This window comes from Mustela lutreola, chromosome 11 (genome assembly GCF_030435805.1).
Source record: "Mustela lutreola isolate mMusLut2 chromosome 11, mMusLut2.pri, whole genome shotgun sequence".
Lineage (NCBI taxonomy): Eukaryota > Metazoa > Chordata > Mammalia > Carnivora > Mustelidae > Mustela > Mustela lutreola.
The window spans coordinates 91,993,426-92,018,203 of NC_081300.1; the positions used below are offsets into that span (position 1 = coordinate 91,993,426).

At 50.6% G+C, this 24,778-nt stretch overlaps 1 long non-coding RNA gene across 3 annotated transcripts; it reads left to right on the forward strand.

The window, feature by feature from the left end:
- The first annotated feature begins 16,103 nt into the window (after positions 1-16,103).
- On the forward strand, positions 16,104-21,958 carry LOC131811592 (uncharacterized). Of its 3 annotated transcripts, none has more exons than XR_009346006.1 (2): positions 16,104-16,361; positions 16,957-21,958. It is a non-coding gene; the product is annotated as an uncharacterized LOC131811592 (long non-coding RNA). The 3 variants fall into 3 exon arrangements; XR_009346005.1 differs by having other exon boundaries at positions 16,960-21,958; XR_009346004.1 differs by having other exon boundaries at positions 19,459-21,958.
- Positions 21,959-24,778: the final 2,820 nt, after the last annotated feature.

Below are 24,778 nucleotides of genomic sequence, written 5' to 3' on the forward strand. Positions count from 1 at the left end.
TCAGCTGCTTTCCCGTGAGTCAGCCTCAGTTACTAGCCTCTTGTTTAGCCCTTTGGAGGTCGGCAAGTGGAAGAAAGATGGGGAAATGGTGATCACTGCCATTTATTGAGCACCTACTGTTTGCCAGGGCCTTTTACATAAACCATCTGTAGTCCTCACATCTACCTGCCCTATGAGATGTTAGTACATTTGTCTCACAAACAAGGAGACTAACATAAGCAGGCTTAGGCTTCTTCCCCAAGCAAAAGGCAGAGCCAGGATCCAAACCCACCTTCATGCACCAGGCAGGGATTCCTTTTAGGACAGCTGTGCTTGATTGCCTCCAGTCAGTGGGGGGCTCCTCACCTTGCAAAGCATACTGGTCCCCTACAGGGCAGCCTTCCCTGTGTTCTCCCTGCCCCTGGCTGGAGGAGGGACCCAACCCTGGAGCCTGGGTCCTACCCCGAATTCTCACAGCCCAACACCTGGCCAGCCTTTGTGGAGGGGAGCCTTTGGAGCCAGAGTCTACCTTTGAAAATCCCACACCTTAGTCCTCCTCTGCCTTTGAAGCACAAAAAAACTCAACCTAATCTCTCAGGGCGGGGATAGGGGGTTGGGGTTGGGGTTGGGGCAGGTGGAGAGACAAGGAAGGAAAGAAGCTGAATCACATAAGAGTAAAGTATGGAGCGGGGTCGCGAGTGCTCAGCTCGCGCTCCAAAAGAAGGAAAGCAGGTATTATTATATTATTACTGCTATTATTATTATCCGCAGGAGCACTGAAGCTTTTTGAGAACGCCAGGGCCCCTCGGCACACTCACAATTGGAAGCCCACCCCCCGGCATCTCCAGCACATTAAGAGGCACCCACATCCCACACGAAAACAATTTTCTGTGAAAAATAATTTGGAAGGCAATTTGCAATTTTGCTTCGGATAGTACGATCAATTTTTGAATCTGCAAGTTCCTCTTCTTCTAGCAGAGCTAATCATTTGTTTTCCCTTCAGGTGTCAAGGACTCTTGTTGGAGGAATTGGGAAGGGAAACTGAGGCACCAGGAGACAAATTTAGTGGTAGCTGCGGTGTTGGAACCCCACTCCTCCGACTCCAGTTTTGGCAGTAGAGGTGGCTGGCGGCCAGGGAGCAAGTCCGGTGGGGGTGTTGGCGGGACTGCAATTGCCAAGGGTGGTGGCGGGGGGGGGGGGGGGGACGGAGCCTGGGGAGCAGCGGTAACCCCTCGCCCTCTTGCCCCTGCCTGCTTAATTGCTCCCGAGAATGGTTCAGGGCCAAAGCTTCGCAGCGGGTCTTATCTTTGTCTTCACCATTTTTCTTTCTGGGCCATGAAGTTAAAAATCCCTTCTCTGCGCCCCAATGGGGTTTTGTAAATGTGGCCTCCATATCACTATTTAACATGCGCCACTAAAAACTCGATAAATAGCGACCGTCATTTGCAGATTAGCTCTTCACATGACGAAATGATTTATTTAGAAGATGCCTCTCTCTCTCTCTCCTTTCCTTGGCTAAGAACATATTAATCAGAAATTAAGGCAGAGGGAGGACTGGAGGTGGGACTGATGGGGGGTGGCGGGGGTTGTGGAGGGAGGTGAGTGGGAGGGAAGAGGGGCGGGGGGGGGTGGGTGGGGGGGCAGGGCGGGGGTGCCGGGGAGGCAGAGGGGACATGGGAGAGAGGGAGGCTAGGATAGAGACAGAGGCAGAGAGTGAGAAGGGACACAGAGATATGGAGAGGGAGAGAATGAGCAAAGTCACAGGGAATCAAGAAGTGGGGGAGCAGACAGCCAGCGGAGGGGAGCTCTGTTAACACGGGAAGAACCCTCAGTCCCCACGGAGCCGGGTCCCCACGGAGCCCGGAGCCCGGTCCCCAGGGAAATGCATCTGAGAGGCTGCTGCTCCCTCCACCCCCGCCCCACTGACCAGGACTGTCTTCCCGGCTCCCATCCCCCCAGCTCCAGCCCTGCTGGCCCCCCCAGCCACAGCCACCAGAATCTTCCCTTCTCGGGGTATCCTGGCCAGCTGTGGCAGGGCTGCCTCGCAGGGGAGAGGGAGAAAGAGCTCTGCTTCTTGCCTGGCATCCCCCTTTTATTATTTCATGCATATACATATATTTATATAAATTTCTATGAAACATAAATATATATGTATAAATCTCTCTCTTTCTCTCTTTTGCAAGCCCACAAGATAACCAGGCCTGGAGCAGGGGCTACAATGATAAGAAGATTAGGGAGGATTGGTTCATTTGTTGTAAGATACTCCAGGAGGGATATTTTGCTCTCAGAAGACCCACCGGAAGGTTATCTAAATAGGCTAGGTCTGAACTCACCAGAGCCGCTCCCCACTGGGACATTAATGGTACAAAGAGCGAAAGACAGGAGGGGCGAAGATGAGTTATAATGATTATTTGATTATCTTGGGCTTTAACAAACCCAGCCAGTTCGTCTGGGTGTGAAAAATTAGCTGTTCTCACAGCGGCAAATTTCACAGCGTTTGGCGTTATATATCTTTTTCTCCAGAGAGGAGGCAGGCTCTGCGCTCTGGCTCTGAGGTGACAAGGAAACCCCAATTTCTCTTGAGTGTGGCCCCCGTGACCCCATTCTCTGGACAGGGAGATCACCCAAATAATTCAGGGTCCGTTCGAAGAATGCTCTCTGGTTTAACATCTCCATCATAATATATATATATATATATATATATATATATATATGCATATATATAAAAATTCTCTATATATGTATGTGAGAGATCTATATATGGATTTTTTAAAGAAAGCAATATATATGTGTACATACAGAGAGAGCAAGAGGAAGAGATTGCTACAGAATGAACTACGGCACTTGCTTTCTTTAAAAAAAAAAAAAAAAAAAGGTGACTTGGCTGACCGTCTGGTGGGAAGAGCATTTCTGTCCCGGAGCTGAACTGCGCACTGGGGCGGTTCCCCCGGTTCCATGGGCCAGACACAGCCACGGAACCCTCCCCACGTGGAGCCCCTGAATTGAGATGTGAGGTAAATGCAAAACACAGACTGCGTTTTGAAGACTTCATGGGGGGAGGGGAACAGAATGTAAAATCTTACATTCGAACTATTTCTATGTCCGCGGCAGGTTGGAAGCACAGAATCTGGGGTATCTTGGGCTAAGGGAAGCCTTTTATTACACGAATATCACCTGTTCCCTTTTACTTTGTAAAACGTGGGTGCTGGGACATTTGCCTTGATACGCATGACCCTGGTTTTATTTCTGCCAGGGATCAGGGGTTGGGGGGCAGGGAGGGGCGCGGCTGATGCTGCGGAAGACCCCCTTGTCCGTCCTGGCAGCAGTAGGTACTCAGAGAGCCGCTGCACGCACTTGTTTGGTTAAAAGTGCAGCAATTTAGTGGAATTTGTTCCCGCCTTTGAGGGACAGCCTGGCGCAAAGGTTAGCCAAAGGCCAGCGCGCTGAGGCCTGGACCCGGAGGTGACAGTCCGCGGGCGGAGAGTGGCTCCTCCACGCAGTCTCCACATCCGGAACTGGCTTCAGAGCGCCGGGGCCGCCTCCGCAGCCCCCACGTGCTCAGTGCCCCGGGCTCTCTGTTCTGCTCAGCCCTCACCCGGGATAGAACATTCGGTGGGGGTAGGAGGGTTTGGGCAGCAGTACAAAAGAGGGGGGATTATGGGTAAGGTCAGAGGGCTCTGCGGATTAGAGACAGGATGTCTTAAGAGGGCAAGGCTGCCAGGAATGCTTTCCGTTTCCAGGCTGTGCTCTGAGCACTTGAATCGGGTGACCCCCTTCGTGTAGCCACACAGCGGCCCTGGGGGGTGGGGGTTTGGTCCCCATGTTGCTGCCGAGGACCCTGTGCCAGCTCTGCCCTCAGTCCCTGCCCTTCCCCCTGCACCCTCCTTAGATCATAACATCCATTTTCTGGCCCGGCCCTACCCCCAGCCTTGAAGGTTAAGGTCGTGGCCTCGCTGGGAGCCTTTGTTGGGGGCTGGGGGAAGAGAAATGCATCAGAAATCTGGACTGTGCTGTGTTCGCGGGAATGGACTTGGAAGTGAGGTGGCTGTGTGGCCTCGAGCAGTCCCTCTCGCTCTCTGAGCCTCGGTTGTCCCCACCTGCAAAATGGATGATTCCACCGCCTCTTTTTGAGCCCACACACCACGGAGGCTGCGGGCTGGGGTATACAACAGGTGCTCAGAAAAGGCTCCGTCTGACGCATGCGTGGTGGAGAGCCAGTGACCTTCTCTGTGACCGTCGCCCCACCCTCCTTGCTAATCACCTGGGGTTTATTAGGGGAGCGCTGGCCCCGCAGAAAGAATGCATTTGTTGGCAGCCAGGCCGGCCAAGGAGATGTCACTCCAAGTCACTGAGTGGGGTAGGGAGGTCCTCAGGGATCTCCTCCGAGGGACCAGTCATGGGCGGCTGCAGCGCCATCACCTTCTCCATCCTTCCGTCTGCTCGGAGCCTAGACTCGAGGTGGCAGGCTGGAACCCCGCTTCCGGAGGCCCCAGGAGAGCGGCGGCGCCCCAGCTCCTCCCGAGTCGGGACAGGGATGGGAACGATCTCGGCCAGGCCGTCGGGGAGCTTTCCACGGACAGCACCAAGAGCTCGTGGGACATTAGCCTCATTACTATTACCCCATCATTATCGTCATTATTGTTGGACAAAGGCGGCCCTCCGGGTGGCTTGCCGCAGCCTGAGCCCCACCACCCTTCTCTCCCCGAGACATCTTGGCTTCTGTCCCTGTGTTCTCTCCCCCTCGCTCCCTCCATCTCCCTTTTATGTTGCTGCCCCCCACCGCCCGCTCCTCTCCGCTTTCTCCTTCCTCTTTATTTTATCTCAACTTGCCACAAATCTGTTCCCCTACAAAGCAGCTGCCATCTTTGTTCTGGGCCATTATCTGTGGCAGCGCGGCTCGAGCGGGGCCGCCGGGCAGACAATCACCGGGTAATAGAGTGTCTGCGAGCTATTGTGGAGTGTGTCCGAGCCGATCCATCACCCGCAGCCTGACACCGCGCGGGCGGCAGCCAGAAAGCCCGCTGGGCCACTCTCGGAATGTCCGCCCTGGCCCTCCGCGCGCAGGACCGGGCCCTGGGAAGGGGAAGAGGTGACCCGCCCTCTCGCTGCTGCGGGACAGGTACGGCCTGCCGGGCGTCAGCCGGTCGTGGCTCTGTCTCCAGGCTTCTACAGTTCAGCTCTTTCCAGGAGGGTGGCTTCGAACCCTAGGTGAATCCGACTCAGAGAGGGGAGGTCATTTGTCCAAGGTCACACAGCACAGTTAGGGGCGTAACTGGGACTGGAACCCAGGTATGTCTGCTCTGGAAGACTGTGGTCTTAAACACCAAGTGATGCTATTTCCCAGAACCTGTTTTTGCAGCACAACGAAGTGTGGAGCATGTTTGGGCCACAGAATGGTGTTCTGCTCTGCGGGGCCATGTTCTAGACACTGAGTGTGAAGTAAGAGACATTACCAGCCATCCCCCCTACTCCACCCAGCAGCTGACGGGCTAGTGGGAAATGTGGGGCAGTAAAAAGGAATCCTTACCATGGTAGGCAAGAGAGTAGAGTTTAGCTCCAGCTCTGCCACTGAAGCTTTGTGACTTTGGTCAGGTAGCTTCACCTCTCTGGGCTAGAGTTCCGGAATCTGCAATTAGGATAGCCCCTCCTTCCTGGAGTTGCAGGAAGGATTCGGTGCCTCACCAAAAGACCTGGCACTTAGGAAGGATCATAGAAGTATTATATATTTCTATCCATTCTTGTCTGGCTTGGGACCTCATGTTTTGTTTACATTATACTGCATACCCCAACACCGAGCCCAACCAAAGCAGGTACAATTTTCTTCCCATTTTACTGATGCAGCCACTGAGGCTTGGAACCTTACCCGAGATCATCCAGCTATCAAAATAACACATCCTTTGGGCATTAACTGAGCATATACTGTATGCTAAGCTTTGTCGTGTAAGTGCTCTAAGAGCTACAAAAGAGCGGCTTTATGCACCAGCTGGCTTTGCAGGGAGGTTTCTATCCGCTAACCAGTTAGCTACAGGAGCCCAGTTAATCCTCTGCCAATTCTTAGAGGGGGACACCATCACCCCCATTTTACAGAGGAGAACACTGAGGCGCCGAGATGTTAAGTAACTAGTAGAACGTCCCAGAGTCCATAAAGAGGACATCCAGGACCATGCGCTGGCAGTATCCTTCCAGAAATGGAGAAGCACAAAATCATCTTGCTTGAGAGCACCCTTGCCAGTGCTGAAGTCAAAATGGCAGGGGGTTGGGGGAGAGGTCAGCTGCAGAAGCTCCTAATTAGGGTATGAAGACTTAGTACCACCACCCAAACGGAAATAGCCACCCCGACAGGCTCTGGCAGATCGGAGGTGAATTTAGGCACACACCACTGAGAGTATCAGGGAAGGCATCCTGGATGTGGGGCGGGCGCTGAATGGGGACCCCTGGAGAGGATGCCTAAGTCAGGTAGGGCACTCCGGAGCACGTTATTTAACTGGACCGGACTCAGGCCAAGACATTTAGGCCATTATTCTGAGCTCCCCATGACGGCTTTGCAGGAGGCAGCCCAGGAAGTGTTCCTCAGGGATCAGTTGTGCAGCCAGACTTTTACTTATTGAGCACCTACTGTGTGCTAGACCCCTGCTGTGTGCTCCCTGGCCACATATTGCTCATAGGCAAGCAGCAGAAAGTGATGACACGGCGTGCAAGTGCTTGGGGGAAAGCAGAAGGAACTGCAGGGGCTCCTGGGAGGGGCTCAGAACCTCTTTGCTTCTGAGGGGCCCCAGAGGATGGGATGGAAGAAACCAGAGGGAGAGGAGGGGGCATGGTGTTCCAGGCAGAGGCACCAGCACGTGCAAAGGGTGGGAGGGGGAGAGGGTGGAGCTGAGGGTGCTAGGCAGAGGGTAGGAGACGGGGTCTGTGCAGGGGTCCCGGTTTCCAAACCAGCTCCACAACAGACCTATGGCCAGAAGAGGGAAGGTCCAGCTCTTCATGATGAAGCCAGCACAGCCATCTCAAATGGGATCATTGCCGGGGGCGGGGGTGTGGGTCAGTGTCAAAGTTACGATGCCCACCATTCTTTGCCCGCTTCCTGGTTTCAGATACTGTGCTTCATGCTTTATAAGCCCCATTCCTGTGCCCGCCAATCTCTTTCCACCGACCTCCTAAGACAGACCTCATTATCATCCCCATTTTACAGATGAGGAAACAAGGCTCAGAGAGGTAAAATCACTTGCCAGCTGTCGGACTTTAGAGCAACTCTCAGCAGCTGCAAAGAACAGAAAGCCCTTTTTGCCTAGGGGGCTTCCTTAGGGAGCTGAGGCGAGGTCTTCCTCCCCAGCTCAAGTGGGAGCTCCTCCCACCTTCCCAGTGGCCTCAGCGTGTCCTTCCTGCCTCCCTTTGCCAGCCAGCTCCTTCTCCTCCTGCAGGCACCACCGGGACGTGCTACCACTGATTAAGCTTCTAACATATTCCTAGTATATTCCAGGCATTGTAATATACCAGAAGTAGTAGTAGTGGTAAGCGGAGTATTAGAGTAGTAATTATAACAGTAACAGCCACAATGGTAACCACGCTCCATTTTTAAGCACCTGCTGGATGCCAGGCGCTGTGGTAACAATGGTTTCAGTGGCCCTGGTTTACTGAGCACCTACTCTATTCCAGATTCTGCCACCTCTACTTTCCCAGTTCATGGAGGGTGCTGACTGTACCAGCCTCTTACCCTGGCTAATTGTTCTCTCCAGCCTCAGAGCAACCCGCACGTTAGGTCCCGGCCTTGGCCCATTGTTCAGAGGAGGTAAGTGGTGCTCAGAGGGATGCGGGGAGCCTGTGGAGCCCGCTGTCAGCTGCACACCAGCCTCGGGATCAAGCCTGAGCCCCCTCAGGATGCCACATGGGGTGACCCGGAGTTTCACCCCCTGTGAGGGGCCAACCTCAATTACCCAACTGCCCAAGCCCTCCTGGTCTTCTCTTTGTCTCCAGTTCCCTCTCTGTCTGGGCCTCTCTGTACCTCCTGGAAGTTTTTTCCAGGGGTCTTTGGGGTGATTTATTTCTTTAGCCCTCTTGCCTTTTCTCTACCGCTCTCCCCAGAGACCCCCAGCCACTCTCTCTTCACTCCCCTTCCTGGGCACTTGAACCCTGCGTTTGGCCATGGGGCCAGGGTGAGGGGGTCCCTTGCAGCAACCCCGGGGAAGGTGCAGAGTGCAGTGGGAAGGACCACCTCTTGGGTTCCGGTCCCAGGCTCACTGCGTGGCCCGAGGGCTCACTGAGGGGCCAGAGCTTCCCTGAGGTCCAGGAGGGTGCCTGGGAAGCAGGAGGGGCGCGCAGGTGCAGGGAGCCTTGGGGACAGCAGGGGGGGCTACAAGCCCGGAGCCGAGGGAGTGGGGGCCGGCTGATAGCCCACGCCCTTGGGGACCAGCGACCTGGGAAGATTCCAGGGTGGGGAAAGGCGGGGGGCGGGGCGGGGGCACGGGGAAGATGAGAGATCTCTTGGTCAAATGACTTTACCTAGATCAGAGTTTCTATTGACTGGGGAGGACTTGAGGGGAGGAGTAGACCACGAGTGTGTGTGTGTGTGTGTGTGTGTGCACATGCATGTGCTTGTGTGTGGAGATGGGGTGTCTAAGGGGGTTGGATGGGGTGGATCCCTGTGCGGGCGGGGTGGGGGGAGAGGGGGTGCAGGGGCAGGGGGAGCTGGTCTATGCCGGTGTAAGGGAGGCAGATAAGAGAAGACCCGGACTGCTCCTGATTACTCAGTTCTAGAAAACACAAATGCACAAGCCTTATAGCCCGATGCTGCTTAAAAGCAGATGCTCTATGTGTGTGCCTGTGTGTGTGTGTAATGTTGGGTTTTTTTTTTTTTTTTTCCTTTAAAATCAAGAGTCGCGGTGCATGTCAGGGGAAGCGGCCCCTGCGTGCCAGGGCCCGATGTGGTAATTAACAAAGGAGCCTCGATTTCCCCGTGCCTCTGTATTTACTGATCTATGCACGCACACACAAGGTGAGATAGGATGAATGGCTAATTTCCCAGCGGCTTTTGCTCCTGCTTGCTGCAAAGTTGTGAACAAAATGACTGGCCATGCATTGAACTGGCTTACACAGCTCTCCATATGGAAATTAAGATAATCCAGGGCCCAGCTTTGTGTCTCAGGGACGGCAGGGAAGCAGGGAGGAAAGGGGAGGGGGCTGGGGAGGCTCCAAAGAGACGGGGTGGGGCTCCTGGGCCTTTCAGAAGAACAGTTTACTGCGCGGGCTGGGGAATTTAGCTAGATTTTGTTGGTCAAACACTCGGGAGAATGTATTCTTCCATTTCCCCCCCGCCCTCACCCGCTCCCTGCCACCGGCTTTCTTCTGCTCAGAGCTCACCAGGGATGTAACACTTGGTCTGGGGTAGGAAGGTTTTAGGCAGCAGTACAAAAGAGGAGGGATTATGGGTAAGGTCAGAGGGCTCTGCGGATTAGAGATATGATGTATTAAGAGGGCAAGACTGCTAGGAATACTTTCCGTTTCTATGAAGCCTGTGTTAATTGATGGGAAAAATCTCTCCCCCGCCATATCCCCTCCCACTATCCGCTCTCCATGCTCCAAATCGGGCCTCTCTCTCTATGTCCTTGCTAATTCTCTCTTGTGCCTTTTCTAGCTTTCTGCTTGGCCCCAATCTCTTCCTAGCCACGGCTTTTCTGATGCGTTAGGGACATAAGGTAAAGGTGGAATGTTCTCGGGGAGGCGGTCCTGCATTGGAGTTGCAGTCTGGACACTCACTTCCGACCCCTCCCGGGTCCACACCCCACCACCGCAATGCACACACGCTATATTTGTGGAATTAGGGGGGATCCCTAAACCTGGCTGAACCTCAACTTTCTAATCTGTAAAATGGGAATCAGAAATAGAATGGGTACTTCATTCTTTTGTTGTTGTTGTTGTTTTAATTATCTGCTACCAGCCAAGCTCTGTGCTGGGCACTAGGGATGGAGCCTCTCCCCCTCTCAAGACTCTCAGGCTAGTGGGGACAAGGGACATCATCCAATAAGTACAATGGTGGCAGATGGTGGGGTTGAGGTAAGGGACATCAAGAGGGCAAAGTGACAGAGGCTAACAAGGGGGAAAGACTAGGGAGGGACGGCTTGCAATGATGGAACAGTCACGGCAGGCATCCCTGAGGAAGTGTCCCCAGTGTATAGCCCAAAGGCTGAGAAGGAGCCAAGCTTGGGAGGGTATGGGGAAGGGTCTCCAGACAGAGGGACCACCAAGTGCAGAGACCCCAGGGAGGAAAGGAGCTGGTGTGTTTGAAGAACAGAGAGGAACCGGATGGGAAGGGGCAGAAGTGCAAAGGGCGAGCTCTGGGGGTCAAGCTGGACCATGGGGTGCGGACCTTAGTAAGAGCTTTATGAAATCCCAAATGCAGAAGCCTCCACAGGAGGGTTTTCACAGGGAAGTGACAGAAACAGGACGCATTTGCATTTTTACCAGATCACTGGTGCTGGGTGGAGACCGTGTCACATCGGAGGCCCAAAGAACCAGAGTGGTTGACCTGGTGTCCAAAGATCAGATTCCAGGGCCAGAGGACCTGGGTTTGAAGACTTCTCTACTTCCCAGTCTTGGGACCAGAGACCAGAGACCACCTGACAACTTGGGGCCTCAGTGTCCTCATCTATAAAATGGATGTGATGACAATTAAACTCACAGGGTAGAGTTTGCTTTGAGGCTTAAAATAATCTGCATATGTAAACAACTAGGTCAGTTCCCCGCTTGTGTTTTAAGGGCTATCTGCTCATTCCCTATTAGCACAGTTGCTAGAGATTCAGGCCAGAGATCACGGTGTTTACCTTAGGGTGACAATGCCGCAGGAGCAGAGTGCACAGACACTCTCAGAGAGTCTGTTGGCCCTTGGCCTCTCTTCGCCCTGGGTTTGCTCAGCTTTGGGGTGGACTAGCTGCTTCACAGACCTGGTCTGTGGGAGAAAAAGACCGAAGGGTTTTCAGTTGATGGCATACTTACCCCAGATCACGGAGCTATGTGACTGATGGTGAAATGATGCCACACCAGGCTGCATTGCTGCTAGCATACAGGAAAGCATACAGGTGGGGGCCTATCCTGGTTACTGTGGGCTCTTCGGCATCATGCTTGGCCTCCATCCACAAGACACCAGCTGCCTGCACTCCCGTACGCATGCACACACCCGTTGTGACACCAGACATTGCCAAATGCCCCCCAGGAGCAAAATTCCCCCGGGTTTAGAGCCACTAACCCCACATCCAGAATATTCTGTTTCCTTCCGGTTGGCAGACTTCAGGAGGAGTAGACAATGGAAAGGACTCATTCTGTGAAGAGCAGCCATGAGCCAAGACCCTGAAAGTGTATCTTACCAAGAAATGAAAGGCTTTTAGAGAACATATTATGGCCTTGAAAGATTAAAAGGCTCTTACTTTGAAGAAAGCCAATGAGCAAACGACACAGAGTGACACAGAGAACCTTGTGAATCCAAGTCAGAGCTGTCCAAAGATGAGAGGAGTTGTCTTGAAAGGGAGTGATCTCCCCATTACTGGTGGCATGTAAGCAAAAATTGAGGATGACCTTGAAGCGGCGATGAAATACTACATAAAATGGAGATGTCTGTCACAGGAACACCCCTCACCACCAGGGAAAGCCCTGGTAGCATTTTTCTTCTAGCCCAGAATCTACCAACATTCAAGGCACAGCTCACTCCCCCCAACTCCCCCCAAGAGGCTTCCTGACTAGTCTTTCCCACGAAGAGCTCTCCCTGAACTGAAACCAAACAACCCCTGGGGTTCTCTTTAGAGGGTTCATGCTGAATCCACCAGCGTGAGAGATAGGAGGGTAAAAGTCCCGTTCTTACAGCCCACAAAACACATGGCTCCCAAAATAGAAAGAAAACCAAACCATACCAATGGCCCCTGGTCAGAAGGGGACAGGTAAGGGGCCAGATTGCCGCCCACAGGGAATATACAAAGACAAAGGGTTCCCATTTTCAGGCTTGAAAGGGCGATGAACCTGCCCTGTACCATGAGATCATCAGTGACAATGATGTTCCGAGCAAGGCTGTAGGAATTTCGTACAGGGAAGTAACTGGGTCTGGACTAGGTCCAGCATCTCCTCCCCAGACAGGCCCAGACTCCAGGAGACTGGCTTAGCTAAATGCAGTGCCGTGCCCAGGATAGGACCCTGGAACAGAAAAGGGACATTAGTGGAAAAACTGGTGAAATCCAAAAAAAAAGTCTGAAGCTTAATTAACAGTGATTTACCAATGTTAATTTCTTAGCTGCAACGAATCTGTTCTGAGGAGCAACTTAGTAACATTGGGGGAAGCTGGGTGAAGGGTCTTTGGGCACTGTCTCTACTATCTTTGCAATTTTTCTGTAAATCCGAGGTTATTACAAAATTAAACAGTTATTTTAAAAAAGGAAAAAAATTGGCTTTGGGAGAAATTTGGCCATTAAAGCAGTCCATCATAATCCTTTCATATCTATCCACTGTGTGTATGCTTCTCCATGGACTTCATATTTTTACTGGAGTACTCATTTTTTATTTTATTTAAAATCTTTGTCTACATATAACCAAGACAAATGCCACAAATGAGAATATAATATATATGCACGGTTTTCTAAAGTCTACGTGGAATGCACCTCCCAGCCAAGTCCCATCAATAAGTTCATATTGAAGACGCCTGGGTAGCTCAGTGGGTTAAGCATCTGCCTTTGGCTCAGGTCATGATCCCGGGGTCCTGGGATCGAGTCCCACATTGGGATCCTTGCTCAGTAGGGAGACTGCTTCCTCCTCTCTCTCTCTGCCAGCTTCTCTGCCTACTTGTAATCTCTGTCTGTCAAATAAATAAATAAAATCTTTTAAAAAATAAGTTCATATAGAGCATTAACAATTCTGAAGAACTTTTTTATCTTTCTTGTAGCCATAACCCCGGCTTCCTTTCCCATAGACACATCACCACATTTTTAAAAATTTCCCTTCTTTCTCTGTATACTATCACAATGCACATAACCCACGATGCATGTAAAACATGTAATTTTGCTTATTTTCGACCCTTACGTGAAGGAAGTCATTCTGATTGCATTTTATGAACCTTGCCATTTCTTTAGTTCAGAATTCAATTGTTGAGATTCCTTGATGTGGGTGCTTTCATTCTTCATACTGTGGAGAATTTAAATGTATGAACACAATTTGCTTTCCCACTTGACAGTATGTTTCTTTTCTTCTACCAGATTTATTGAGATACCATTGACAGGTAGCATCCGGCAAGGCGAAGCTATGTGATGATCTGATACATGTATATATTGTGAAATGTTCATCACAGTAAGGTCAGTTAACACATCCTTCACCCTGGCTAATTACCATTTTGTGGTTGCTATTATGGTGAGAACGTGTAAGATCTACTCTCATAGTCATTTGCAAGCATGCATTGCAACATTATTAACTCCAGTCGCTGTGCTGTTACACTCATTTTCTTTTTACTTTAAAATTTTTCTTTTAAAATGAAACCATACCTCATGACCATAAATGAAAAGCCAATTTCCCTCACCACAAACTGATGGCCACCGTAAAGGTAAATATGATAACAAAAGCAATGGAGATGACTGAGTTAAGCCAAATGCTTTTACCTGCTGAAGGTTCCAGACCCCTTTCTATGCTCTTTGTTAAAAGGGCAGGTGTGCAGTCATTAGAAAGGTGTCAAAGATCTATCGGCACCGGGCGCCTGGGTGGCTCAGTGGGTTAAGCCGCTGCCTTTGGCTCAGGTCATGATCTTGGGGTTCCGGGATCGAGTCCCACATCGGGCTCTCTGCTCAGCAGGGAGCTTGCTTCCCCTTCTCTCTCTCTCTGCCTGCCTCTCTGCCTCCTTATGATTTCTCTCTCTGTCAAATAAATAAATAAAATCTTAAAAAAAAAAAAAAAAGCTGGGACCTGTTCTTTCAGGGGATCCTGGATTAGCCAATATGCTCTCCATCGGCACCTGTGCCTGTTTACCCTTCGCTTAACTTAAATTGAATAATATGACAAATTCAGTTCTTGAGTCTCACTAGCCGTGTTCTGTGGGCTCCGGACGCTGGCTACCAGATCGGACAGTGTAGAGCGTCTCCATCACTGTGGAAAGTTCCACAGAACAACGCTGCTCAGAAGCATTTCCCTCTGATCCGGAGGCTTGGAAGACTCAGTGACACAAGCATGTTTCAAAACTCCTTTCCGTAAGCGCTGGTGAAAGGGGTCAGGTCAGCGGCCTCCGGAGAGCACAGAGAAACAGATGGGGCTGAGGCCGCAATGAGGCAGATGGGGCACCACCTCTGGCCTTGCGCTCGCCAAGGAGCCCCTCCCTCCTCTCCATCCTTGGAGGGAAGCGCCACTTGCTGCTGACTTCCTGTGGCTGGGGCTGTGCCACACCCCTCAAGGCCCCTTCCCCCTCCTCCTGCCACCCCCCAGCACCCAGAACACCCACCCAGACCCTGCTCCGTCTCTTAATGCCTGTCTTACAGACAAATCAGGATATATCTGTGGGTAAAGGAAAAAAGTAAATGGTTCAGAAGTAAAGATTGTTCCCACTTTCCCATAATCAGCCATATCAGTCTTTTCTTTCCAACCTTCTTTTTTTTTTTTTTTTTTTCCTCTCCTTAAGAGAAAGGCATAGCCAGAGCTGGAAGTGGGGCTGCTTAATACCTAGGTTCAAATCCTAACTCAGCCACTTGGTGGCTGTGCAACTCGGGGCAAGTCACTTGACCTCTCTGGGCCTCCATTGTGCTGCCTGTAAAATGGGGATTCATGTACTACAGTGCCCAGAGGATCAGGTGAAACAATTTATATAAAGTACCTCATACGTGGTTAATGGTAAAATATACCCCCTATTCTTATTATTAAAAAGATTAAGTGAGACACTTGCGGCTACCCTCCGTAGAACATGAAGTCCCACAACAAGGACAGTGGTAGAAATGGTGCGACTAGTAAGGGCTGATAAATTTAATATTCTGGGAGAAGTCATTCTTGGACACCCAATTTCCCCGACCCCCAAAACCTCTGATCCCCCAATGCCAACACTCCAAGCCTCATGGGGCAGACATCATGAATATTCATCAATATCTAGGTCTCTACTTCTAGATGCTCAGGGGGTGAAAAGTTCTCTGTCCTTTGAAATTAATTGTGGTCACATGACTGGTTTGGGCTAATTAAATGTGAGAAGAGTAACTGCGTTGCTTCCCGGCCAAAGCATTTAACTCCGTGTACATGCCCTCTCCAATTCTCTTCCTCTGCTGCGTGGATTGTGGGAATGTAGGTTGATGTGACAGTTCTAGATCAGGGTGGCTGGTCCTCCAGTCAAGTCCCTGAGTGACTTCAGTGAGCAGAGGGGGTGCATCAGGTGACCTGCACTGGAGAAATGGGATGGGCAAGAAATGAACCTCCATTATTTTAAACTGTGAGATCCTTGGGATGTTTGTTATGACACCATGACCTAGCCTACGCTGACTAATACACCCCGGCCAGCCCTTTGCTAAAGGCTGCACATCAGAAGTAGCATTCAGGTACTCTGCTATGTTGGCACTGCCCCTCACACCAATGATGAAAGAATGACCAGCTCCAGATCCACCAAAGCCATCAGCCCCCCTGTGCCCCCAGAATTTCTGCCCAAACCCAGTCTGTGATCCAGTGCATCACCCAGACCCACTTGGGAAACTAAGGTTCGGACCTCATCAGCCAATGCCAAGAGCCAAAGAGAATTCCAGCCTTTTCCCAAACTTCCTCCTCCCTGCCTGTACCAAATGCCTGCCAAATAGGACGAGATCTGGCGCAAGACCAGCAACATATTAGAGGTGACACTTTAAAAAACCCACATCAACAAACAAAACACCACAGAGAATTCATTCCCCTCTTTCTAAATAAGAGGGACATATTGCTCTTGCAAAAAGCCACATTGCTAATTACGCAAACACTCTTCCTAGTTAGTAACAGCAGTAGGATCTTTGAAACACTGTTGGCATTTTTCGGTGTTGAGTAGACGAAGAAAATAATTATGAAATTCTAAATTATCTGCTAAACAAAATGGCTCTTCAGTAAACTGTTACTTTCTTTTCTTCTTTCTCTCTCTCTCTTTTTTTTTTTTTTTCCTATTGGCTTCAAGTACTTGGAGGCTAAAGCTACATTCTGTACTAATTGTGTAATTTGCATGACATTTGTCATTCCCTTATTTGAAAAAAACTGAGCAACAATAACAACAACAAAACTAATAAGAAAATGCTCTGGTCTTTGGATTTCTAAGGATTCTCTTGGGTCTACAGGAAAACTGGGCGCTGACTCCTGGCTCCCCCAAACAGAGATGACATTTGGGATGGGAATCTGGTCACCGGGTGAGACTGACCATGTACTTGGAAGATTCCAGAAAGGTAAGCCTTGACTCCTGCCTTAGGCATCATTGCTGCAGTCTCGACTTTACTGGTCATCCCAGCCTTGACCTCTACTTTACTAATCTCTGTTATTTTACGAATAACATTTCTGTGTGCATTACTTTAAAAACAAATATATAACAAGGTTAAAAAAAAAATCATTCATAGTCAGTCCCTCTACCTTGTGCTTGTCACTGTTAACAGTTTGGTAAAGATCTGTTTAACATTTAGAATGAATAGTAAAACATTCACTTATGGCTGTTCGCTGAGCACAGAAACCCTAGTTGGAACACTGTGCCCCTGGGTCATTGGTGACTGAGCCAGAGGGTCACTGTGACACTGGCAGCGTCCCTCCTTTCCTTATCTGTAAAATGGGCACAGTAAGAGGACCTGTCCCATAAGGTTTCAGAAGCTAATGCTCCTAAGGGTCTGTGGCAGACACACATAAGATATCCTATAATAATCATAGCCTTCTGGGATTCACCCTGTATAATCTCTTCTCCTTGAGTGGGGGCAGGACCTGTGACTTGCTACTAACCAATGGAATACGGCACAGATGGTAGACGTTGTAAGATTGTAACTCTCATCTTGCCAGCAGACTCTGCCTTGCTGGTTTTGGTGAAACCCGCTGCCGTGTTGTGAGCTGCTCCAGGGAGAGGCCCATGTGGCAGGGAACTGGGAGCAGCAACACTGAGACCCACAGCCCAACAGCCCACAAGGAGTGGGATCCTGCCAACAGCCACGTCCACGAGCTAGGAAGTGAATCTTTCCTCAGTAAAGTCTCCGCATGAGACCTCAGCATCAGCTCCTACCTTGACCACAGCTCTGTAGAAGACTGTGCCCAGCTAAGCCGTGCTCTCACGGACCCCTGGCCCCCAGAACTGTGACCGAATACACATGTGTGGACTGAAGTTACGTGGCCACAAGTAACTGACACCAAGTTCTAAGCTTGGTGCATAATGAATGCTCACAAAGGATGGCTGAGCATATCACCACAGTAGACACCTCCACATCACCCTCCACCAGAGCGGAACTCTACCCGCCTGCAGGATCTGAGCTCCCTGGGGCATAGGACACATTGGTATGTTTACCCGGTGTTGAGCAGTCATCCAGAACTGCAACGATGGGCCAGGCTGGTGCCTGGAGTGAAGATACTGCAGAAGTCCAACCTGTTTCTAGTGGGGAGACAGACATGAAATACACATGATATAGATGATGCTACAGTTACAGATGTCTGTGGGATACAGAGGTTTACACATGCATGGACAACACTGTAACAATCATTGCTCCGTGCGGAGCACTTATGGAGGACCACACACGGCAGTAAAGGCTTGTATGCAGCATCACACTTCATTGCCAGAGGGACACTAGCATCAGTGTGCCCACTTGATGTGAGGGAAACTCAGACCGGGGAGGTTCACAGACCCAGGGTTCAAGTCCAGTCTGTGCCTCCAGAATCTCCCCTCTCTTCACCATGCTTTCTGCCTCACTTCATTTACCTTTATTAATTGCTTCATTCAGACCCTCTCTGTTTTCTTTGCCACCTAATGGACCCATCGAAGAGACTGGGAGCACTGTGTTAGGAGCCTTGGACTCCAGTGGCTTGGGTGATAATGCGGCCTATGGATCTGCCCCTCTGTTGACTAGCACTCAGGAAGGCTGCCTCAGAGTACATATCAGTTCTCACAAACATGACGGCTGGGGCCACTGAAGGCCTTGGGAGTGTGTAGATCAGTAGTTCTCAGCTGGGGGCGATTTTGCCTCCCCAGGGGGCATTTGACAATGTCTAGCCACATTTTTGGTTGTCACAGATGAAGGAGATGGTGCTACTGGCATCTAGTGGGTAAGGCCAGGGATGCTGCTAAGGATCCTATAACACATGAGGCCACCTCAAGACAAAGAATGACATGACCCAACGTTGAATAGTCCTGTTTTAGATGAAAGACAAACCCCTTGGAGACGGTGTGTGTGTGTGTGTGTGTGTGTGTGTGTGAGAGAGAGAGAGAGAGAGAGAGAGAGAGAGAACTTGGGAATGAAAAGGAATCAGTCTTTTAGGGCTCACCAAAGGCAGTCATGTCCACTCTAGTGAGAATCACTAAGAGTCTTTTCTTCTGAGTTTGGAAGTCTAGCTCTAAGGTTATTAAAAAAAAGAAATGAAGTTTTCATAAGCAGAGAGTGTAATTAATGGCCACAGGCTGTGAGTGCTTCATTTACACTGAGGTTGCCCAGGTCCCCACTTGCTTTTGTGATACCATTTGTGATAATGCTACCTCCACGGGTTGAAGATCTACCTCTGCTCTAGAAATGAGAACAGCACACTGGGCACAGTTCTGGGGTTGAGGCAAGATTTCTGGGAGCGTGTTTCAGCCATTCCTAAAGAGAAATTCTCTAAAGAAGGTAGCATTTCAGTTGCGGAGTAAACAGGTTCGTTGGTGATCACAGAGAAACCAGGCGTATGTTGAGTGCCTCCCACACACCAGATGCTGCCCTAAGCCCTCTGCATCTCTTAAATCCTCGTAACCACTTTATGAGATGGGAATTGCCATTATGCCCATTTGACAGATGCAAATTGAGGCACAGAGGGGTTCTGGAAGCTGCTTGAGGTCCCCCAGGCCAGACGGGTGAGAATCTGGATTCAAACTTAGGCCAGCTGCCTCCAGGACCCACACCCCAAGGCATCTTCGCCCTATGACCTCCGCAATTGTTATCTACCAGCAACTTTTTTCTCCACATTTAGAAATTCAAGACCTTAATGTAGAATTCTATATGAGGAAATGGATTTTTATTGGCTGGGAATGTTTGGTTTTCAGGTCTGCTATTCATTCAAGTGCCTCTTTGCTCCTTTCCTGGTTCCAAATTGGCCACAAGAGATTGTTTCCCTGTAGACTGTATGAGTTGGTATTCACGTGATGATCCCTTTGGCAAAATGCACTCAGAAGGGTTCCTGTTCTCACTCATGCACATTCCCTCCTGATTCTGTTTCTGTTCCTGATAATTTAGTTTCAAGATCATGTACATAGCCAGCTTTCTCTTTATACACCTAGGACCAGGCCGTCCGCCCACGGCAATTTCATTCTCCATATTATTGTTCCTCCAGACAGAAACAAGAGCCCACTCGTCCAGACCCAAAGTCCTGGGCACATCACAAGATGTGCAGAATTCATGGCCCAAGGGCCTGATGACTCCAGAAACCCCAAATCCATATATGGCTTCATCCCAAGGATTAAAGAGTTTTGATCCTTCATCCCGCTCAGCAAAAGAGACTTTGATTGGCAGAGCCAGAGTCGAAAGGAGTTCTTAAATCAGACTCTTCATGCCAGAGTGCGAATACATAATCTCACGCGTTTGCCAGGAAACACAATACATCATCATCCATAATCATAATACGGCGTCATACATCACCTGCTCATAATAAATAGCGTATCATCTGCTCATAATATTTTATCATATAATATCATGACATCTGCTCACAACAGCATATATTATGTGATCAACACTCAGCATTTCCTCCTAGAAGGTGCGTCCCCGGATATATTTGTTTAAAAAAAAAAAATAGGTACCGCTGACTTTTCTTAGACCGTGGGGAGTATGTCACCGGTCCTGGAGGCGGGCTTGAAAGGAGCTGGAAGGACCATCACACTACATCGCCTCTAGCTCCTCATCCACGACACGGAGTTGAGGCTAGACAGATGGCAAACACCTTCGTGAGCTCACGTCCCGTGACAATAAAGCTGGTTAAGCAGCGGGTACCTAGAAGTTACCTTGTATGCGTGTTTGAACACATGGTCCCCAAATTCTTGGATGTCTCTCCACTGAGTGGGGAGTGTCGGTGTTCTTCCTCTTCGATGTGGGTCTGTAACCGAGGAGACCCATCGAATCGCGAGGAGGTGATGCTGGGCCACCATGAGAAGTCTGAAGCCACCAAGCTGGGAGGAAGCCCGAGTCACATGGGGAGACCATGTGTAGGACTCCAGCTGACAAGCCTCTCCTTCGAGGCACTCCAGCTCCAGGTTCCAGACACACAAGTGAAGATGCTTCCAGATGATTCCAGGCCCCCAGCTGCTGTGTTATCGCCAGCCTTCCCGTGACCCCAGACAGCCAAGGTCCCAGACGGCAGGGAGCGGGCACGAGCCATCCTCAGCGGGCCCTATCAGAAGTGCCAGCTCGCAGATTCTGGGTTGTGTTACATCATTACATTGGGAAGTCACTCAGGCAACAAGAGAAGCTAGGACAGTATGCCTGGGGGCCACGTAGACAGGCAGATAGTAATAGTGGCAATGATAATAATAATAATGTCCACATTTAGGGAGGGCTTCTACTACCCTAGGATATGAATGGGATTGTTATCATTTGTGTTTGACAGCTAAGAAAACTGAGGCACATGGATTCAGTCAACAAACAGGGACTAAGAACCTACACCCAGCAGACACTAGCTTGGGGGCTGCCAATTGGATGAAGTAGATGAAGAGCCTTATCACTGCGGGAATTCCATTCTTACAGGGAGAAGCAAAGCATAAAAAAGAAACAGAAAGGGGCGCCTATGTGGCTCCGTGGGTTAAAGCCTCTGCCTTCGGCTCAGGTCATGATCTCAGGGTCTTGGGATCGAGCCCCACATTGGGCTCTCTGTTCAATAGAGAACCTGCATCCCCCTCTATCTCTGCCTCCCTCTCTGCCTAGTTGTGATCTCTGTCTGTCAAATAAATAAATAAATTATTTTTAAAAAGAAAAAAAGAAAGAAAGAAACAGAAAAAATCAGCAATGCCCAAGTCAAGAATGCAATACTTGGAGCCCACGAAACCTGACTCAGGACATAGGGGTCTGCTAGCCATCGAGACCTCCTGGACATGCAGGATGGAGAAATACTTATCCCCACGTACGTTTACTATGCCCTGAGATAGACCAAAAGGTGACTCGAGATGCTAACGCACGTTGACAACAGTGGTGCTGCCCTCACCGTGACGGACGCCATCCTCCAGAAGCCTGGCTGGCCTGGGAGCTGGGTAGAAATGCACAGTCTCGGGCCTCCCCCCAGACCTGCTGAGCCAGGCTGCAGCTGAGGAGGTGGTCGGGGTTTGCTGCTTCTAAGTGGAAGGGAGAGAGCATCCCGGGTCTTTAAGGGGGGCCGGCTCACAATGGCAGACAAGCAAGAGTCACGCAGGACATGCTCAAATGACAGGGGCACCCAGGTGCAGGTCACCGTCCTCACACACACTCGGTGGGGGACCCTCAGAACTTCCAGAGTTGGACCCTGGCAAATCGGGCATTTCTGTTCTGTTGACAATCGCTTGTCTGGGGGCATCCCGGCACCCCTCCCAATGTGAGAATTTCTATCAGGCTAATATTTTTAAAACAGACTTGTCTTTATTTACTGTATTCTTTAAAATTTCATAGGGAATCACCAAGAAGTGCAATTACCGAAGTATATATGTATTTTTATGCTTGTGTTGAGCATCTAATCTTTTTGTTTCTTAATCCTGTCTTTAAAAAATTTATGTACAAGCCCATACATATTTCCTCGCCGTCACTGCTAGAAATTAGAGACATATTTACAGAGAAACACTTTAAAAAATAAAATTAAAAATGACTCAATTCCAGGATTTCTCAGCCTCAGCACGAGTGGGCTGGAGAATTCTTGGTGGCGGGGGGCTGGCCTGTGTATGGCAGGTGCCCAGCAGTGTCCCTGGTCTCTACTCCCAAGATCCCAGGAGCATGTCCCCTCTGGCACCAAAAAGGTCTCCAGACATTGTCAAACGTTCTCAAAGGGTCAAATGCGTCCCCAGTTGAGAAACACTGTTCTAGCCTAAAAATCAGGGGCACATCACTCCTGGTCCAGCACCCCCTTCCTGTTCCTTCTTCCCAAGATGCTTTGCTTCGTCAGCAGGCGGGGCAGAGGGGGCAGCTGTGAGTTCACACCTTCTCCTCCCCAGGTCTGCGTGTGCCCCAGTGTGAACTCCTGGGTGAGCGTGTGTGTGTGTGTGTGTGTGTGTGTGCAGTACGTGTGCATTATTCCAGTAATGCTTTTATCTTCCTCTCACACCCTGGGCATTATGAACATTCATCAAAATAATTGACGCGGATGAAATTAGCACTTCCTGCTATGTCGGGCAGATAAACTTTGCTGAATATTGATTTCACACAAAGAAAATGACATGTGCTTAGGCCTAACCCTTTATCTGGCCGGGCCAGGGAAATACAGCAGGAGGGGGACGGGCTGGCCTCCGCCGCTGGAGAAGCGGCCATAAGAATTACTTTTATCTCTTCTTCCACAAGAAGACAAGGCAAGATAAGAAGCCAGAGGGAGAAAAAGCACAGCCCCGGGCATTGGGGAAATCCACAGAAGGCGTGGGACAGGGCAGGACTCTGGGGACCGCAGGGACCGAGCTGATGAATTCAGAAGGAAGAACAGATGGAAAATGAGGGTTGTTGCTGGGGAGAAGTGGCTGCAGCCGATCTTGGGTTCAAATCCCAGCCTCGTTGCTAGAATCGAGGGTGACCCAGCAGCTGGGTTGCAGGACTGAGGGGTTGCCTGCGATGTGGGAATCTCAGTGCTAAAACCAGACCATCTCAGGCAAGTCAGGATGGCTGGCCATCCTATGTGGGAGCTGCACAACTTTGGACCCCAACCAGTGCTGGAGAAATGACCTACCTCACTGGCATGGGGGGCTGGAGGGGAAAGCCCCCTGGAGTCGTGCAGCGCAGAACCTCCCTACTCCCATCATAACAATTCCAGATCAAGGCCACCTCCTCCCAGAAGCCCTCCCTGCCCACCCCAGCCCACAGAGACCTCCGTGTGCCATGAAGGCCCCCAGCTCCTAAAAGAAACTGCCTGTTTCTTCTAGAACTGTATGACTCAGAAGAGGCGGTTTAAGAAAAGCTCATGTCCTCCCTTCACCTCTGCTTTGGAATCATGAGCTTCTTGTCCCTGCTACCCGCTGGGGCTGGCCAAGTCTCTGAGATGCCCGCGTTAAGAGGGAAATGTTTTTCCTCACGTCACCAAGTTCACGTCACTGAAAGCCTACTATGTGCTGTGCCAGGAGGCACAGGAAGAGGGATAGCTGACAGCCAGCAGCATCCCCTGCCCCCAAGAACTCCAACTGCGGACTCCCCCCTGGGCCCCCTTGGCCAAATGCCTTGTCGCACCCCCACCCCAAACAGGAAGCAGGCTGGCTATGAGGTCAGACTCCGGGATGGGGTCGCTGCCACTCCCGAGTCACCGCCCAGGGTTCTCGGGACATGTGGGCAGCCAGAATGACGTGCTGGTTTGCCTGCTTTGGAAGGAGAGGACCGGGGACGTCGGCCGGGGCTCGAGAACTGGTCACCCGGAGCTGAACCCCAGCAGCACCTCTGGTTGTGTGGCCAGGAAAAAGCGAAGTACATAAGCTTTCCTTAAGGTGAACGGAGGACACTAGCATTTTGTAAGGAAATACTTAGGTACTTAGAAAGTACTTAATTTTCCTCTACTTCGTCTGATGACTGTGAGGAACGAATACGCTGCTGGTCATCAGGCACTTAGAAGGGTGCCTGGCACAGGCGAGCATTTGCCAGTTTTATCAAATTAGAGCCGCCGTGTTGTCTGACATGGAATACAATGGGAAGGGCGCCCCGCGGGGTTGTGCGACGTGGATCCCCCCAACCATAACAGAGACGATTCTGGATCAACGTTGCCTCCTCCCAGAAGCCCTCCCTGACCACCCTGGCTCCCAGAGGCCTCTGTGTGCCATGAAGGTTCACTGCTCCTCCTGCCTGACTCATTCCAAAAGCATTAGGGAGCCTTTCTATGAGGCCAGAACTGTCTCTCGAGAGGCAGGTAGGGGGCAGAGTGTGCTGGGGGGAGGGGGTACTTGTTTGCAGGCAGGCAGTCCCCCACCCCAGCCTGGGACCCACAGGACCTCTCCCTACTTTCTTCTCTCCTCTCCAGTTAAGCTTGATGGAAATTCAACAATAACGACGACATCAAAACAGCAACAACAATAATAATAATGTCCGTCATTGGAGTCCTTTCTGCTGACATAATCCTTAATATTCTGATTGAATCCTAGAGACCCTACCATGACCTGGGCAGTAGTAATCTCATTTCTTGGAGGAGGAAACGGAGTCTCAACAGAAGTGTCCCAGCAGAGGCCACACAGCCAGAGAGTGGTAGAGCAGACCCACACCACGTGGTGTGCCTGACTCCAGAGCCCGGCTCCCCCTCTGAGGCCAGCACGGGAGGCAGCGACAAGGGTCCAATGGGCCAGGGTTGGACTCCTCCTCCTGCCACATCCTGGTGACCTTGCAAGAAGCCTTTAACCTCTCCGCGTGCCCATTTCCTTACCTGCCTCCATTAAGGAGGATTTATGATCAGAGGGGAAGCAGCCAGCACAGTGCCAAGGACACCGAGGGGCAAGGCAATGGCAAAGAGATGCTCTAGTCGCCAT